Consider the following 17,446-nt stretch of genomic DNA (forward strand, 5'->3'; position numbering starts at 1 on the left):
TATCTGTAGCAGGGCGAACGTAGGCATACACAACTTGTCTCCCTGCCCAGCTCTATACAGAAAATCTATCATCAAGCGAGTGCATTCGGTATGGTTGCCCCACCTAGGATACACATTATAGGTGAATATGTGGTGAAACAGACAGAATTCGTCTATCAATTCTGTCAAGGGGAGACATCTGCCTTTCTTCCAGTGAGCTAGTCGGCCGCAAAGGTAACGCGTGCTGTGATCTCTTTCTCGCGCGTTCTTGAGATTCTCTTCGCTAACGTGTACCTAACCACGTGGGATTCCCATGATCCGGGCCGCCAAATCAACATCGACTGTTACTTCCCGCCTTTCTGCAGGAATCTTAAAATGCAGAGGCTCCAGCGATGGGTCCGTATATAGGCGTAGAAGGCTTGTACAATGTTCTCACATACATGAGACTTGCCCTCGAATATGGGACCCCAACCAGTGTCTGTCAGGTGGTCAATCATAGGATACAACCCAAATAGCTTTTCGTTTACATGAGCTTTAAACACAACCCTACGGCCACGAAAATGACCGTGTTCGAAGCCCGTCGGTAGAGCTCTCTCTATTGGGATTTGGGGATCAAGATCCCACTTTGACCTTCGCTCTCGGGCGACGTTTGTGCTAGCTTCGGCGCCCGCCTTCTTCCTTGGACGAGTAGGGCAGCTAGGTCCGGCTTCATCTGTAGGAGCTCTTTTCTTTCCCATGAGGGAAAAAATTATAGAGAGAGAGAAAATGGCAACCACAAATCCAAAAAGAGCCATGGAAACCAAATAGCCTTATGATGAAGGTGGATTTGGGGGCTTTTTGAAGAATGAGGCATAAAGCTATGGACTTTTTGCCCAAATGAGTAAGAAATAGGAAAAATGGAGATAGTAGAAGATAAGGTTTTGAGGAGGATGAGGGAAAGAGAGTAGGTGGTGAAGAAAATGAAAAAGATGGTGGATTGAAAGGGGAATTGAGAAAGAAAGATGAGGTTTTCAGAGATTTGGAGAGCTTGGATGTGTGTAAGGGAGGAAAAGGAAGTAAATAGAAGGGTTAAAAGGGGTCCCACATGATTTGGTGGGCCTCACAGTAATGTATGGGAGTCAGCCCGACAGTCTCGGGCGATCCGAACCGGGGTGCGCCCCGGTAGGCGCAGCACCGCCGCGGTCCTCTGGACCTGGCGCGGTGCCGCCGCGGTAGGGTGGTGACCACCCCCCTCTCGGGGTGCCAAATGTGTATGGGGACCCCCTGGGTCCCCCCGAATTGTGGGATTTTGGGCCCCCTTGGTCGTTTGAGTCATTTTGGGTCCCGTTTTCATATGTATTCGCACTTTTTGGTTTGTTTGAGTGTGGAATATGTCAAATTATCATCTAAACTCATCAATTAATTAACTAGAAAGGAACTGGGATCACTTCACATGATCACAGGTGCGTACGGGTCCTATTTCAGTGGTCAGTTTCGCTTGTTGGCGAAACTTGGAATCCTACCATCGTTTCTACGTTTTCTCGCTCCCTCCTAGATTAAAGTATGCTAGTGTGCATCGTGTTAATATAACACAGGTCCAGTTTAATCCAAATCATGCTCTGTTACCAACTTGTAATGTCCTAAAATCGGGGGTCATGCAGATGCCCAACTCCCGAGTTCCAACGCATCACTTATGCAACATAGATAATGATGATTAAATGATGACCGTATTAGTGTATTAAACATGAATGAGATTATACCAAATCAGCATATCATACTCCAGGGACAATTAGATTACGCAAGCGAAAGACTGTAATAAGTATATTGAACATATAAGTGATTGTAAGTCTCTTAAGTATGAACATGTTACCAGGTCAATTAATTACATGTAAAATTTCAAAATATATAAAATGTGTAATGTCATCTAGTCAGCATCCCAATAATTTTCGTCGACGCAACTCCAGGTCTACATAGACCCGCCAGAGAGTTGCATGTAGAGAACTCCTCATCGCCGTAGAAGGCCAGCTCCAACTCGTAAGCTTTGCCATCATCTGAAACTACAATAGAGTTAGTTGGTGTTTTAAAACACTGTCCCAGAGTGGGAGTGAGTGATCAACTCAATGGAGCTATAAGGCAAAGGTTAGCATGTTATCAACTCAGTCAAGCAGTAATGATAAAGCAGTACAACACTCATATCCTAAGTATTCTTGTTAATGCAAGAATGGTATGTTGTAATGATGCATGCCCTCGCCTGCACTCCCTCAGCGACATCATCTCACGATCGGTCATGATAAATTTTCTACACGTGCGCTTCCTCGTCAAAGCATATGCAATGCGGTGCATGGTCGTGTTAGCCAAGTAATTTATTTAAGCTTATTCATAGAGCATATTTGGAAAGCTAAGGTACCTCCCTTTTTATTGTTTACCCAAATAATGATCCATCTAGGGTTGTCAATCCTAGTTAATCACATACGATAAGCAAGTTCTGGGTTGCTAAAAAGAGGCTCGTCACCTCAGCACAGGCCTAGTTGATACTCAAGGTCACTACGGAAACGCGCGTCACCTTAGCATAGTCCTTTGGTATACTCGAGGTCACTACGGGAAAGGCTCATCACCTTAGCGTAGGCTGACAACTCGAATACAGTGTCTTATACCACCGTATTCGGCTCACGAGTTTGAGTTGCTCACTGGTCACTACGGGGAGGCTTATTCCCCCAGTGTAGGCCAACAACTCGACAACAGTGTTTCATACCACCATGCCCGGCTCATGAGTCTTAGTGGATCGAGGTACCAAGGTTAAACGGGCTTTTCAGTGGTAAGTTTAGTATCTTAGATTCAAGCAGTAGTGTCCATACATGGTGAACATACATTGGGCCAATTGGGTTACTTGACAAGCTCGATTGGTATGAGTGTACGTTGAATTAATCGACATGGAATACATAAGCACTCCGCGTGGCCTAACCACTGTCGAAAATCAGCGTACGACTCAGATTCCTCAAACGTATCCATCATGGCTAACCAGTATGGCCACCGATCGTAAACCATTACCGATTGTCTGGACTACATCGTAGCCCCAATCATATTCCAACTAATAACATTTGCATGTAACAGCCAAAGACAACATGTGACAACCAAATCTAAACATAAATCTTATTTGACATTTCAACAAAACACACACTACACATGTCATCATACATAGGCATTTCATCTGTAAATCACATAGTAGTAAGATAGGTTACATAAAGGAAACTATAATTATGTATAAGGAAATTGAGAATCCTATCTCAACACCCTCATTAAGTACATTACATCAAGCATTTTCTTATTCAGGTATTTTATCAAACACTTAGACTACACATATTACCTACATGTAATAACTTAGTTAAAACACATATTATAGCAAATCCTTTCACCAAGGAGTTGTCACACGTACAACAATCAAGTATTCCCAAACATCCATCATAACAAGCACAAATCATAATTCCATATTCATTCAAACATTTAAATAAACACATGAAATGCATTATTTTCAACATAGTTCATATATATGTGTAATACGCAGAAATATCGTATCTAAGCATATGTGATAGCAATTGAGTCAGTCATAAATCAATGACTTTGAAAGCCTTGAAAACCATAACCTAAACGTTTATAGTCCGCACCTTTCACCGGTAGACTCGTAACGAACTCAGTTTAAACACTAAGTCTTTATCTACGGCACAACGACAGCCTATAACATGAAATAGGTTAGCTATTTTACCATCTGTTCTATTTGAATCCCTAAAACAGGTTAGGGTTAGGATTTCTTACCAAAAAATGGAATCGGAATTGCCGGTATAGCGACACGGATGAGGTGATTAAGCACGTGGAGTGGTGGGATCGAATCCCAGCGACAATCCCTAACTCTCTCTCTCTCTTCTCCTTACTTTCTTCTTCTCTTTTCTCTCCTCTCTCCTAGGGTTTAGAAATTCGTATGGAATGGGAGAGAGAGGGTTTAAGGCCCTTATATAGGCCTAGAACTGATGAGAATGGCCCTAGGGCCATGGTATACTTAGGTTATAGCCAAAAGTTGGCTGTTTTGGTCCAACGGAGCACATCTGGAGGCCCCTTTTGTGCGTACGGTCTAGAATAAGTTTCCTGACATTCGATATAGGTCAAGTTAAGTTTTTGGTCTGATCGAATTTACAGATCGACGGCGAAGGATCAGTTTCAGTTCAACAGTCCCCGTTGCTCGATCAGGGCCACAAGTACACTGAAATTTGTTGAAAATTTTTCTTGATTCGAGGGTGTAGGTAGGTCATAATTTGACGGTCTGAATCCTTAGATTTGGCCTGCAAGCGAACGGCTCAATTCACTTAAGTTTCAATTTACTTCCTAAAGATATTTGCATTTCTCACACATTTCGCTCCGGGCTCAAGTTGTGCGTTTCTGGATACTATTAGGACTTAATTTTTGAGATGGTTGTCAAGCCTAGTAAGGCGGTCATAAGCGTATAGTTTTGCGTTAATCGGACTTTCGACGTGCTGTCTAGGTCCGATACAGAGTTTTATGATGTTCCCGAGAGCAACTGGGTTTTGAGATTGATCCTACGTTTTTAGGTAATGTAGCGTTAGCGATTCTACTAGTTTTGGGTCTTGTAGTTCGTATTTAAAGTGGTTAAAGCTAATTTCATAGATAATCTAGTTTAACACTTAGTTAATTCTCGTCTAATTTCTAAAGAATTTGGTCCTTAGTGATTTCTACCTGAGGTGGTCTTCGGGTCTTTGTACGATTTTTTTTGAGAAGTTACAAATCATGACCAAATCTCCACTTTTACTAGTTATAAATAGGCCACACTATGAACATAGTTAATCTAAACCCTAATAATTGCCCATGAAAAATCTCAATACCTAATTCATTCTAAAAATGTCCCAATTTTTCGAACAAGCTCTAGACTGCTCGTTGGTGGGCCACTAGTTCTAAAACTACAAAATAATGTTCGTCTTGCTGGGCTCAATGTCCATTGCGGGAGTCGGACCTGGGTACTGTTTAAAACTGCTCAACTTGAACCAAAGGACGAGTGCATGAGAAGTGCAAATACCCTAAAGGAAGAAGCTGAAACTTAAGTGCATTGGGTTGTCCACTCTTATGCAAAGTTGAGGATTTCAGACCGTCGGTTTACGACCAAACTTCACATGTGGAGTAAGGATATTTTTTTACTCATATCCGTATAGCCGCGGCCTCGATCGACTATCAGTGACCGTTGAACAGACTTCTAATCATATCTGTTGATCGGCACATCCAAATGGCGGGCCGATCATATCCATACGTAGATCATCATTAGGGCTAACTATACTACGGTGTATATCAATATGTACACCCCATAGTGGGCCTTACAGGCTAGAAAAACCCTCTCATAAGGCAAGTATAGTAAAAACTCAACCCTTGGGGCCATTTGCACTAAATCTGGCATTATAAAAGGGCCTCATTTGGGCACCCCCTCTCCCCATACGAATTTACCTTAGAAGAAAGAAAGGGAGAAAGGGAGAAGAGAAAGAGGAGAAAAGAGGAGAAAGGGAGAGCTTGGAAGCATGAGGGTTTGTGCACCTTCACTTTCTCATCTCCTCTATAGCAACATCGTCCTTCATTGGTGTCAATTCGGTGACGATTGAAGGTAAGTATGAAGTTATATTTGTAGGTTTAGGTCTTGGGTTAAATTCTTTCCAATTCTTACAAGCTTGTATGTTTATTTTGGCATTTCAACAATGATTTCCTAACACCATAACCCTACAGGCCCTATGAATCGAGCAGATCATCACAAGGTGTGGATTGTTACTCTTATATGGCTTAGCACCAATTTTACTATGAGCTTAATGATTATGAATGTTAGGATGAGGTGTTTGAATAATCTAGAAAGAGCCTAGCCAAGACCCTACTTGATAGGTCCCCCTAAATTCCATGAAATGAATAAGTGTTGTTTATTTGTTCTTCAACATGATTGGGTTTGATTTTGGTGTGGCATGTTCATCCCATATATGATTTTACTAAATTCCATGACATGATTGAGTGTTGTTTATTTGCTGTTCAATATGATTAGGCTTGATTTGGTATAGTATGTTCATCTCATATGTGATCCTAGTATAACCCTTCTTGTGGCATGTATGATTGCATAAAATCTTGGTTGTATGTTGTTGCTTGCATAAATCCCTGTTGTATTTTTGTGCTAGCATTAATCCTTATTGTTTGTTTGTACTATGAATAATGTATAGCTCTTGATCTCTTCGGTAACCCCACTCATCACGCACGCACATTAATTTCATATTTTTTTGTTAGTAGTTGCATTGTAGAAAATCTGAATTTTTATGTTTGATGTATGAGTGCATGACTTTACTAGTGTTAGAAGGAGAATCCGAAATTGTTGGAATATTATTGAAGGTCATTAACCCCTGGGCTGGTCAGGGAATTGAAGTGGGAGAAGGTGGTCCCATTGGTAGGACCATCCTGCGGCTAAACCAGCGGGTTTGAACGAATGCGAATGGGCGACAGTAGTTGGACTACATAGGTCACTTATACTCGATGTCTTCCGTCACGTACTCGTCTGGACTCGCACGGTCTAGTTCACTCACTGACCAACCATGTTTGTTAACCATGTCTGCTTACGCCTGTATGGAACCTGGAACACCCTTTAACCACTGAAGCCTATTAACAATCATTAAAAACCGATCTACTGACTAGAGAGCCGGGTATGGTGGAATGGGACACTATATCCGAGCTGTCGGCCTACGCTGGGGTGACGAGCCACCCCTTAGTGACCGCGAGCGATCCCTCTTCTCAACACTCCCCATGTACTTGAGATTGGGGATGAAGAACCCGATGGGATCAAGGATCGCGGGGTCCTGGCCTCGCACGTTGAGGAGCCTTGGCCTCGCAACCAGTTGAAGGCAATGATACGTGGGGTGTACCAATTTTTTCAATCTGCTAGATGAACGGAATTAACTAAATATTCGGCTAACATTATTCATGCATCGCATTAGATAGAATTTGGTGACACGGCAGTTGAGGTCGCAATAAGGGAGTGTTGGTCATGCGCGATCGTTAGACAAAGTCACTCGAGGGAGTGTTGTTGCGAGGTCATGCATCATATCATAATACATGCATATGTATTAACAAGACTATTTAAGAATCTGTGAATGTATGCCTTTCATTAAATTCATCATATAATTGCTACTAGTTGTAACTTAAGGCTAATAGTAACCACTGAGTTAGTTACTCACTCTCACTCTGGGACGGTGTTTTAAAATACCAACCAGTCCCTTTTACTAGATGCAGGTAAGGCGGAGCTCGACGAGTCGAGCGAGGTGAGCATAGATAGGAAAGAGGAGCTTTCCTACTTCCAGCATATGGGTGGATCACTGTAGACTGTGCGGGTTGATTATGGGTTGTTGAGTAGAGATCTAGAGCACCATTTCCTTTGAGCATTTCTTATATAAATTTTGTTGGGCGACACCTTGTGCGACCCGTTTGATATTCCTATAGACTTTTATTTCTTAGTCCCATTTATTTCAGTAGATTAGTTGTGGTTGTGGTTTATGTTCCAGCCAATTCCTTTGTTGCTCATTTAAACTGATATATGTACAAATCGCCATAATTAAGATATAAGTGACACTTGAGAATTTGGAGGTCAAGTTCCTACATGGCCCCTAAAAACTCGAGGTGTTACAGATGGTATCAGAGTAATGGTTTGGATTAAATTGGACTGTGGATTATGAACTCGCCATAACACATTCGTTAACTTAGGTGGGAGCGATCAAACTTAGAGACATCTATAGGATCCCAGGATCATGCCAAAAATGTTAGGGTTTACGAATAAAAAGATTTAGACTGTGCAAAGTAATCCAAATCACTTCTAATTGGAAGGTTGGACGATTTGAGTCGACCCGACCTAAATACGATAGGTTCAAGCTGCTGAAGTAGCTTGTGCGATCCCAACATTTAGTGTATCTTGGCCCGACGAATAAGTGGAGCCCTCTCACACGTGGGGACCCCCTCCTTGCCTCTCCAAGCTCCTTAAAGGCCCTAGGGGCTTCTCCCTATGGGCATTTCTAGTCAATCCTACCCCTTTCACCCTCAATCATCACCCCATTTTCTTTCCAAGCTCTCAAAACTTAACCCCTAAGTCTCAACTCCTCCTTCCAACTCATTTCTTTCAAAAAAAATCTCACTTTCCACCACTTTAGCCTTCTAATTTCTCTAAGAACTTTCAAATTGGACACAACTACAAAGCTCAAAGGATGAAAAACTATAATCAAATGAAAATTTACTATAAATAGTAAAAATATAAATAAAATAGATTTTTGACCATTAACCTGATGGAATCTTATGAAATAACCAGATTATTTGAATATATTAGCTTCTCCTACCCCAAGTTCATATATGGCACGTCGAATAACTCATTTCGGTTTGTGAGATATGACCGTCGAAAGGTGCCCCCGCCGGGAAATAGTGCGCTGGCGGGACCCCGCCCATCCGTGGGACCCTACTTGGGCGTCCAAAGCATCTGCGGGACCCCGTCCAGACCTCCAGAGGGTCGGCAGGACCCTGCCCAGTCGGCATTACCCCCATTGAAATTTTCTGTAAATTTATGTCGATTTTAAAAATTCATATTTCCTTCGTTACAACTCCAATTTAGATGATTAAAAAGCCAGATTGAATCTTGATAAGTACAATTTTATATAAAAATAAGAAAAAAATAAAATAAAAATTATAATATAGTTAAAATTAAGATGCTTTACTAACTATCTAAAAATTATTAATTTCAGACGGCTGTTGCTCCTAGATTTTAATAATTTATTTACAACTTCGAATGATATGAAATTTTGTGAGATGACTTAAAACTTAATGATAAATCATAATAAAAATGTTAAAAATAATTTAGTCACTAAAAGTATAAGAAACGTTACAAGAATTAGATGCATTTTAATATCTTACAGAAAATCATTAGTTTCGAATAACTTATGCTTCTAAAATTTTTATAATTTTTATGGAACTTGAAATAGATTGAAATTTTCTATGAAAAGGGTCAACTTAATGATGAATTACCATAAAAATTATAAAAATTATCAAGTAATTAAAAGTTATAAATACTTTATGAACAAAAGATGTATTGAAACCGAAAGTTTTTACAACTAAAAGTTGCCGATGGACCAGATGTATTTCTTTCATCATAGAGTTTTAAGATTCGAAGTCTAATTAGAAATTGCTTTCAAAGATCCTAGGAATCATCCTGGGTGATTAAATTAAATCCTTATTTTTAATATATTTTACTATTTCAAATAATTTATAACTTGACAAATTACACTTCTTAAGTAGGGTTTCGTTTCATTGCTTAAGAATTTGTGAGTTTGTATTCGAAGTTGACTTTACTAAAATATTTTAAATTCTTATTCTATTATGGATTCAAAGTTCATACCACTTTGAGGAGATAATGTTCTTCCTTTTTCCTTTTCTGCGGCATTCCTTGCGTCACTATCACTCCAAACCTCCAGAATACCTTAAAACTTTCGATTCTTCTTTCCCTGTTAAAATTTATGAAACCAAAGCGTGATTTGCCAATAACTCACTAACCATAGGATCAAAATGGTAATGTCGAGAGGAACCTTAAGTTCCTAAAAACCTTTCTAAGATAGTCGTTTAATCATAGGCACCGTAGGATACTCACCACCCACTAAAATATTATAAATGTGAAACTTGAACTTTTTAATAAATTTTGATATCTACCAAATGTTAAGAATAATTGGACTACGGAATTACGGAACCATACATTTGTGAAGTATTCGCGGCTTAACCCAATTCTCGATCTTGGGTGAATACCAACGGACTCACTTCTTTGACCGAACAAAAGACCAAAATCTACCAGGACTATGAAGGGATACAACGATCTTTCTGCCCTGGTCAGGTAGAGGATCGACGTATGGGATCAAAGCCTACCACAATTGTCTTTCCGTATTAGCTCAATCATAAAGAGTAGAATATACCACCCTTAGGTAAACTTTATCATTAAATATTTAGCACGATAATGATGATTTTGACATTTGTTTTCAAACCTTAAAGGTGAAAACTTTTAAGGGGGGTAAATCACAATGAGTTAGGCTAGTGTATTTATTATATATTCTAAAACGTATATAAACTCGAAACCAACAAAAGTTAAGCAAATGAAATGATAATATCTTTACTTATTACCCTTAGGTAATTTTGGGGACGGAATTATTTTTAAGGGGGGTAGATTGTAACATTTTGGATTTTCACTGTTTTGGATTTCCAAAAAATCCTTAATTTTTTTATGTAATTAACTTATATTATCACTTACTGACCATTGACACTCAATGTTAGTTTATACACGAACGAGTGATACTAGTAAAAAACCGCACAAGTCCAATTTATCAACCGTAGAAAGCCAACATATCCGCCCGATCACTTGAACATCAAGTTTAGCCCCATGATTTACTCATGTAGGGCCCAAATCTAACCGACCCATCGCTAACTAATCAAGATAATCATAACTAAATTAAAGATCTAACCGAAGTCGAGTCAGATAAGGCTCGGATCTTGACTAATAGACCAAATCAACCCCATTATTCTTTTAGCCTAAAACCAACGGTTTAGAGTAATCATTACCAAATTTGTACTTTCACTAGTTATTAATAGGCCACACTATTAACATAGTTAATCTAAATCCTAATAATTACCAACGAGAAATCTCAATACTTAATTCATTCCAGAAATACCCCGATTTTTCGAACAAGTTCTAAACCGCTCGTTGGTGGGCCACTAGTTCCAAAACTATAAAATAATGTCCGTCTTACTGGGCTCAACGTCCATCGCAGGAGTCAGACCTGGGTACTGTCCAGAACCACTCAACTTGAGCCAAAGGACGAGTGCATGAGAAGTGTAAATACCCTAAAGGAAGAAGCTAAAATTTAAGTGAATTGGGTCGTCCACTCTTATGCAAAGTTGAGAATTTCGGACCGTCGATTTACGATCAAACTTCACACGTGGAGTAAGGATATTTTTCTACTCATACCGTATAGCCGCGGCCCATATCAACTATCGGTGACCGTTGAATAGACTTCTAATCATATCTGTCGATCGGCACATCCAAATGGCGGGCCGATCATATCTATACGTAGATCATCATTAGGGCTAACTATCCTACGGTGTATATCAATATGTACACCCCATAGTGGGTCCTAAAGGCTAGAAAAATCCTCTTATAGGGCTAGTATAGTAAAAATCCAACCCTTTGGGCCATTTGCACCAAATCTGGCATTATAAAAGGGCCTCATTTGGGCACCCCCTCTCCCCATACGAATTTGCCCTAGAAGAAAGAAAGGGAGAAAGGGAAAAGAAAAAGAGGAGAAAAGAGGAGAAAGGGAGAAGGAGAGCTTGGAAGCATGAGGGTTTGTGCACCTTCACCCTCTCATCTCCTCTATAGCAACATCGTCCTTCATTGGTGTCGATTCGGCGATGATTGAAGGTAAGTATGGAACTATGTTTGTAGGTTTAGGTCTTCGATTAAATTCCTTCCAATTCTTACAAGCTTGTATGCTTATTTAGGCATTTCAACAATGATTTCCTAACACCATAACCCTATGGGCGCCGTGAATAGAGCGGATCGTCACAAGGTGTGGACTATTATCCTTAGGTGGCTTAGCACCAATTTTACTATGAGCTTAATGATTATGAATGTTAGGATGAGGTGTTTGAATAATCTAGAGAGAGCCTAGCCAAGACCCTACATGATAGGTCCCCCTAAATTCCATGAAATGAATAAGTGTTGTTTATTTGTTCTTCAACATGATTGGGTTTGATTTTGGTGTGGCATGTTCATCTCATATATGATTTTACTAAATTTCATGACATGATTGAGTGTTGTTTATTTGTTCTTCAACATGATTAGGCTTGATTTGATATAGTATGTTCATCTCGTATGCGATCTTAGTATAACCCTTCTTGTGGCATGTATGATTGCATAAAATTCTAGTTATATGTTGGTGCTTGCATAAATCTTTGTTGTATATTTGTGCTAGCATTAATCCTTGTTGTATGTTTGTCTATGAATAATGTATTGTTCTTGATCTCTTCGGTAACTCCACTCAACACGCACACACATAAATTTCATATTTTTTTTGTTAGTAGTTGCATTATAGAAAATCTGAATTTTTATGTTTGATGTATGAGTGCATGACTTTACTAGTATTAGAAGGCGAATTCAGAATTATTGGAATATTATTGAAGGTCATAAACCCTTGGGTTGGTCAGGAAATTGAAGTGGGAGAAGGTCGTCCCGTTGGTAGGACCATCCTGCGGCTAAACTAACGGGTTTGGGTGGATGCGAATGGGCGACGGTAGTTGGACTACATGGGTAGCTTGTACTCGATGTCGTCTATCACGTACTCGCTTAGACTCGCACGGTCTAGTTCACTCACTAACCAACCATGTTTGTTAACCATGTCTGCTCACGCCAGTATGGAACCTGACACACCCTTCAACCACTGAAGCCTATTAGGAACCATTTGAAACCGATCCACTGACTCGAGAGTCGGGCATGGTGGAATGGGACACTGTGTTCGAGTTGTCGGCTTATGATGGGGTGACAAGCCTCCCAATGGTGACCGTGAGTTATCCTTCTTCTCAGCACTCCCCATGTGCTTGAAATCCGGGATGGGAACCCGATGGGATCAAGGATCGTGGGGTCTTAATCTCTCATGTTGAGGGGCCTTCGCCTCGCAACCAGTTGAAGTCAATGATATGTGAGGTGTACCAGTTTTTTCAATCTGCTGGATGAATGGAATTAACTAAATACTCGACTAACATTATTCATGCATCACATTAGCTAGAATTTGGCGACTCAACAGTTGAGGTCGCAATGAGGGAGTGTTGGTCATGCGAGATCGTTAGACGAAGTCGCTCGAGGGAGTATTTTTGCGAGGTCACGCATTAAATCATAATACATGCATATGTATTAACAAGACTATTTAGGGATCTGTAAATGTATGCCTTTCATTAAATTCTTCATATAATTGCCGCTAGTTGTAACTTAAGGCTAATAGTAACCACTGAGTTAGCTGCTCACTCCCACTCTGGGATGGTGTTTTAAAACACCAACTAGACCCTTTTGCTAGATGCAGGTGAGGCAGAGCTCGACGAGCCGAGCAAGGTGAGTATAGATAGGGAAGAGGAGCTTTCCTACTTTCAGCTTATGGGCGGATCACCGTAGACCGTGCGGGTTGATTATGGGTTGTTGAGTAGGGATCTAGCGCACCATTTCCTTTGAGCATTTCTTATATAAATTTTGTTGTGCAACGCCTTGTGCGACCCGTTTGATATTCCTATAAACTTGTATTTCTTAGTCGCATTTATTTCAGTAGATTAGTTGTGGTTGTGATTTATATTCCAGCCGATTCCTTTATTGCTCATTTAAACTGATATATGTACAAATCGCCATAATTAAGATATAAGCAACACCCGAAAATTCGGAAGCCGATTTCCTACATGGCCCCTGAAAACCCGGGGTGTTACATGTCAGTAGGTTGACTTATCCACAAAAGGATTCTGTATGAGCTAGGTCTTAATTTCCACCTAAGTAGGCCAATATACTCGTTATACGTATAAAATACACTGTTAGTACTATCAATATGATGGGCCTCACGATGGATGAACAACTATATAATTATCATGTTAGTTAAACATTCACTCATTTGATTTGCTCGCTTTAAATTGTGAGATAAATGCAAAAAAAAATAATCCAAGTCAACATACCTTATTCGACAGGGAAAAAACAAGCGGCCTAAATTCTTCCACTTATTATTATTATTATCATCATCATCATCAACGGTGCTTATCTTAACTTGATGATGATTTGATAAGATGGGAATCCACTCTCTTTCTTAGCCTATAACCATGTGTCTAGCTAAGTCTAATTATATAAAATAATAAAGTAAGATAATTTTTTCCCCTTTTTGGGTCACCCTTGCTTTCTTTCGGACCAAAAGCTTTCAAATAAAAGGTCCAAATCATTTCAATATCAACCATGTGGTTCTAAATTATAGGTCTGAGTCGAATCCAACTTGTTTGAGTTGATGTGAACTCAGTGGGGATTGTGGCCATGTGTCACCCCCTTGTGTGGGTCTAAATTATGGATTGACAATTCATCCGAGTCATGGACTTATATGAGTTGACTCGGACTCAAACAGGCTATGATGAACTCAAGAAAGGACCATAGGGTAAGTCCTAGGGAAGGGGATTGTGTAGTAACTCAGTTCGCCAAGTATACTAAATAAACTCATTTCAATATCAACCATGTACGTCTGAATTATGGGTCTGAGTCGGATCCAACTTGTTTGAGTTGATGCGAACTCAATGGGGATTGTGGCCATGAGTCACCCCCTTGTGTGGGTCTAAATCATGGATTGACAACTCATCCGAGTCATGGACTTGTCTGAGTTGACTCGTACTCTATGATGAACTCAAGGAAGGACCATAGGGTAAGTCCTAGGGAAGGGGATTGTGTAGTAACTCAGTTCGCCAAGTATACTAAATAAACTCATTTAAATATCAACCATGTGGGTCTGAACTATGGGTCTGAGTCGGATCCAACTTGTTTGAGTTGATGCGAACTCAATGGGGATTGTGGCCATGAATCACCGCCTTATGTGGGTCTAAATCATGGATTGACAACTCATCCGAGTTATGGACTTGTCTGAGTTGACTCAGACTATGATGAACTCAAGGAAGGACCATAGGGTAAGTCCTAGGGAAGGGGATTGTGTAGTAACTCAGTTCGCCAAGTATACTAAATAAACTCATTTAAATATCAACCACGTGGGTTTGAATTATGGGTCTGAGTCGGATCCAACTTGTTTGAGTTGATGCAAACTCAATGGGGATTGTGGCCATGAGTCACCCCTTTGTGTGGGTCTAAATCATGGATCGACAACTCATCCGAGTCATGGACTTGTCTAAGTTGACCCGGACTTGAACAGGCTATGATGAACTCAAGGAAGGACCATAGGGTAAGTGCTAGGGAATGGGATTGTGTAGTAACTCAGTTAGCCAAGTATACTAAATAAACTCTATAGGGCCCACTATCATCTATGTATTTAATTTATTCACTTCGACCATCCATTTTACTAGATAATTTTAGGGGGTCCACCATGATTTATATATTTTATCCACTTCGTTTGTCCATTTTATTAGATAATTTTAAGGCTTGAGCCTGAAAATGATACGAATCCAAAGCTCAAGTGAACCACACTATAAGAAACAATGTGAATTGAATGTCTATCGCTGAGAATTCTTGGGGGCCATAAAAGTTTTGCATCAAGTTGATAATTGCATTTTTCCTTCATCCATGTATGTATAATCTTATGAACATGTCGGATGACAAATAAATATCACTATGGGCCTTGGGAAGATTTCAATGGTGGAAATCATTATTCCCACTAATTCCTATGGGGTGCCCCACTTGAGCTTTGGATATGTTTCAATTTTGGGCTCAACTCCTAAGATAATTTGAAAAAACAGATAATTTGAAAAAACAGATGGACAACGTGGATGACCTATGTACATTCACAATAGCTCAGGAGAGTTCATTCGGTTCCATAAAAGCATACTGAATTACTGAGTAGGCATTCGGATTTCAAATCCTACCCCTCAATTGAAAAGGCGAGGAAGCCCACTGCCACATATGTTGCTAGGAGTTATCACAATCGTACCAATCATATCCATTATAGGCACAGATCTAATCAGGTCTTTTCCATGTATCCCAACTTGATATATGTGTTGTATGTCTAAACTTTTGCCAGCTTTTCTAAGAGCATATAACAAAAAGTGAAATGGATGCAATTATTAGTGGACCACACCACTGGAAACGCTGATAATTGGACGCTGGCTGTTAAAAACTTTTAAAGGCTCATTGTGATGTTTATTTGCCATCGAATCGGTTGATAATGTCATACGGTGATGATTTTAGCCCCTCAGGAAGTTTTTAATGGTCGATGACTACTGTTTCCTGTGGTGTGGTCCACCTGAGATTTGGATCTTCTTCGTTTTTCAGGCCATAACCTAAAATGAGCTAGCACAACAGATGGATGGCCTGGATATACTGAACAATGACCATATACCTAGGCTTGCCTGTCCAAAAATACCTGACGGAACTTGGTCAGTCCCCACCTGACTGAATCCCGCCCCTTTATCACAAACCTTGGTCTGATGGATGGTGATTAGAACCGTTGATTTGGTGGGCTACTATATGGACGGACCATATGTCAAAAGGGACAGCGATCGGACCGGTGTAGCCATCCAACTGTTGTATGAAATAGTGTCCGGCCTACTCATCAAATGGGTCATCTCTGTACGTTAAAATATAGGCCGTTGGTAATTTTCTTGCCAGCCGTTCATTAGTCAACATGAGTTGGCCCACCTGATGAACAGATTGGCCTGATATATGGGACCGGAATCACCCGACCTTTTCAATCTCTCTTCGCGCGAATCGCTGTAGCTAATCCTTTAAAAAAAATTTGTGGGGGAACGCACGCGAAGGGTATTTTCGCCATAAAATGTTGTTCCTACGTTTGGTAAAAGCGACAAACGGACATCCGAGAATGTTTCAACGGCGTACGTTCAATCCCCACTTTTTCCTCTCGTGTGGCCCCCTTGAGAGTTGGATCTACCAATTTTGGTATAATGCCTAAAATTATCTGAATAAGCGGATGGACGGTGTGGATTCAATAAAACATTACATGGAGGCCCAACAAGCTTTACGGGGCGCACACGGAGGGTATTTTCGTTATAAAATGTTTTCCCCAAGCGACAAACGGCCGTCCAATTACAAAAGAATGCCAAAAGCAATGGGATTCCGTTCCACAATATTACCGAAGCGACTCGCGCGTGAGAAATAGACATAGGAATCACGGCAAGAGTGGCAACTTTTAACACGTGTAAGATATCTGAACCACTCATCAGTTCTTTCATTAGAATAAATAAACTACGCTTTGAAATTCATGCTGTTAAAACCCTAATATATTCCACACTTGTATGCCATTTTTCATTTTCTCTCTGACCGCACATGTTTGTCAAGCAATCGTTGTCCACATGATAATTAGATCACCCTAATTCACCTTCCATCAGATGGTCACAGTCGGGCCCACCGAATGATTCACTAGAAATCTCATACGTGTGCCACGATGGCACTCCTGCCGTAAAATACCTCTTCATCCGCTCCTCGCACCAACCCCACACCATTTTCCCGTGCGTCATACGGGAGGTACCTTTATTCAATAAAGAAATTTTGATACTCTGGCTGACTATGATGGATGATAACCAGGCACTGGTAGACGTGGGCACAGGACAATCCGGCTAATTCGACCCATCCGACTCGTTCCAAACCAAATTGGTGAGTCGTCTGAACCGACCAGGCTTGGCGGAATTCAAATCAAGTTGAGTTTGAGTT

Source organism: Magnolia sinica, chromosome 10, assembly GCF_029962835.1.
Source record: "Magnolia sinica isolate HGM2019 chromosome 10, MsV1, whole genome shotgun sequence".
Lineage (NCBI taxonomy): Eukaryota > Viridiplantae > Streptophyta > Magnoliopsida > Magnoliales > Magnoliaceae > Magnolia > Magnolia sinica.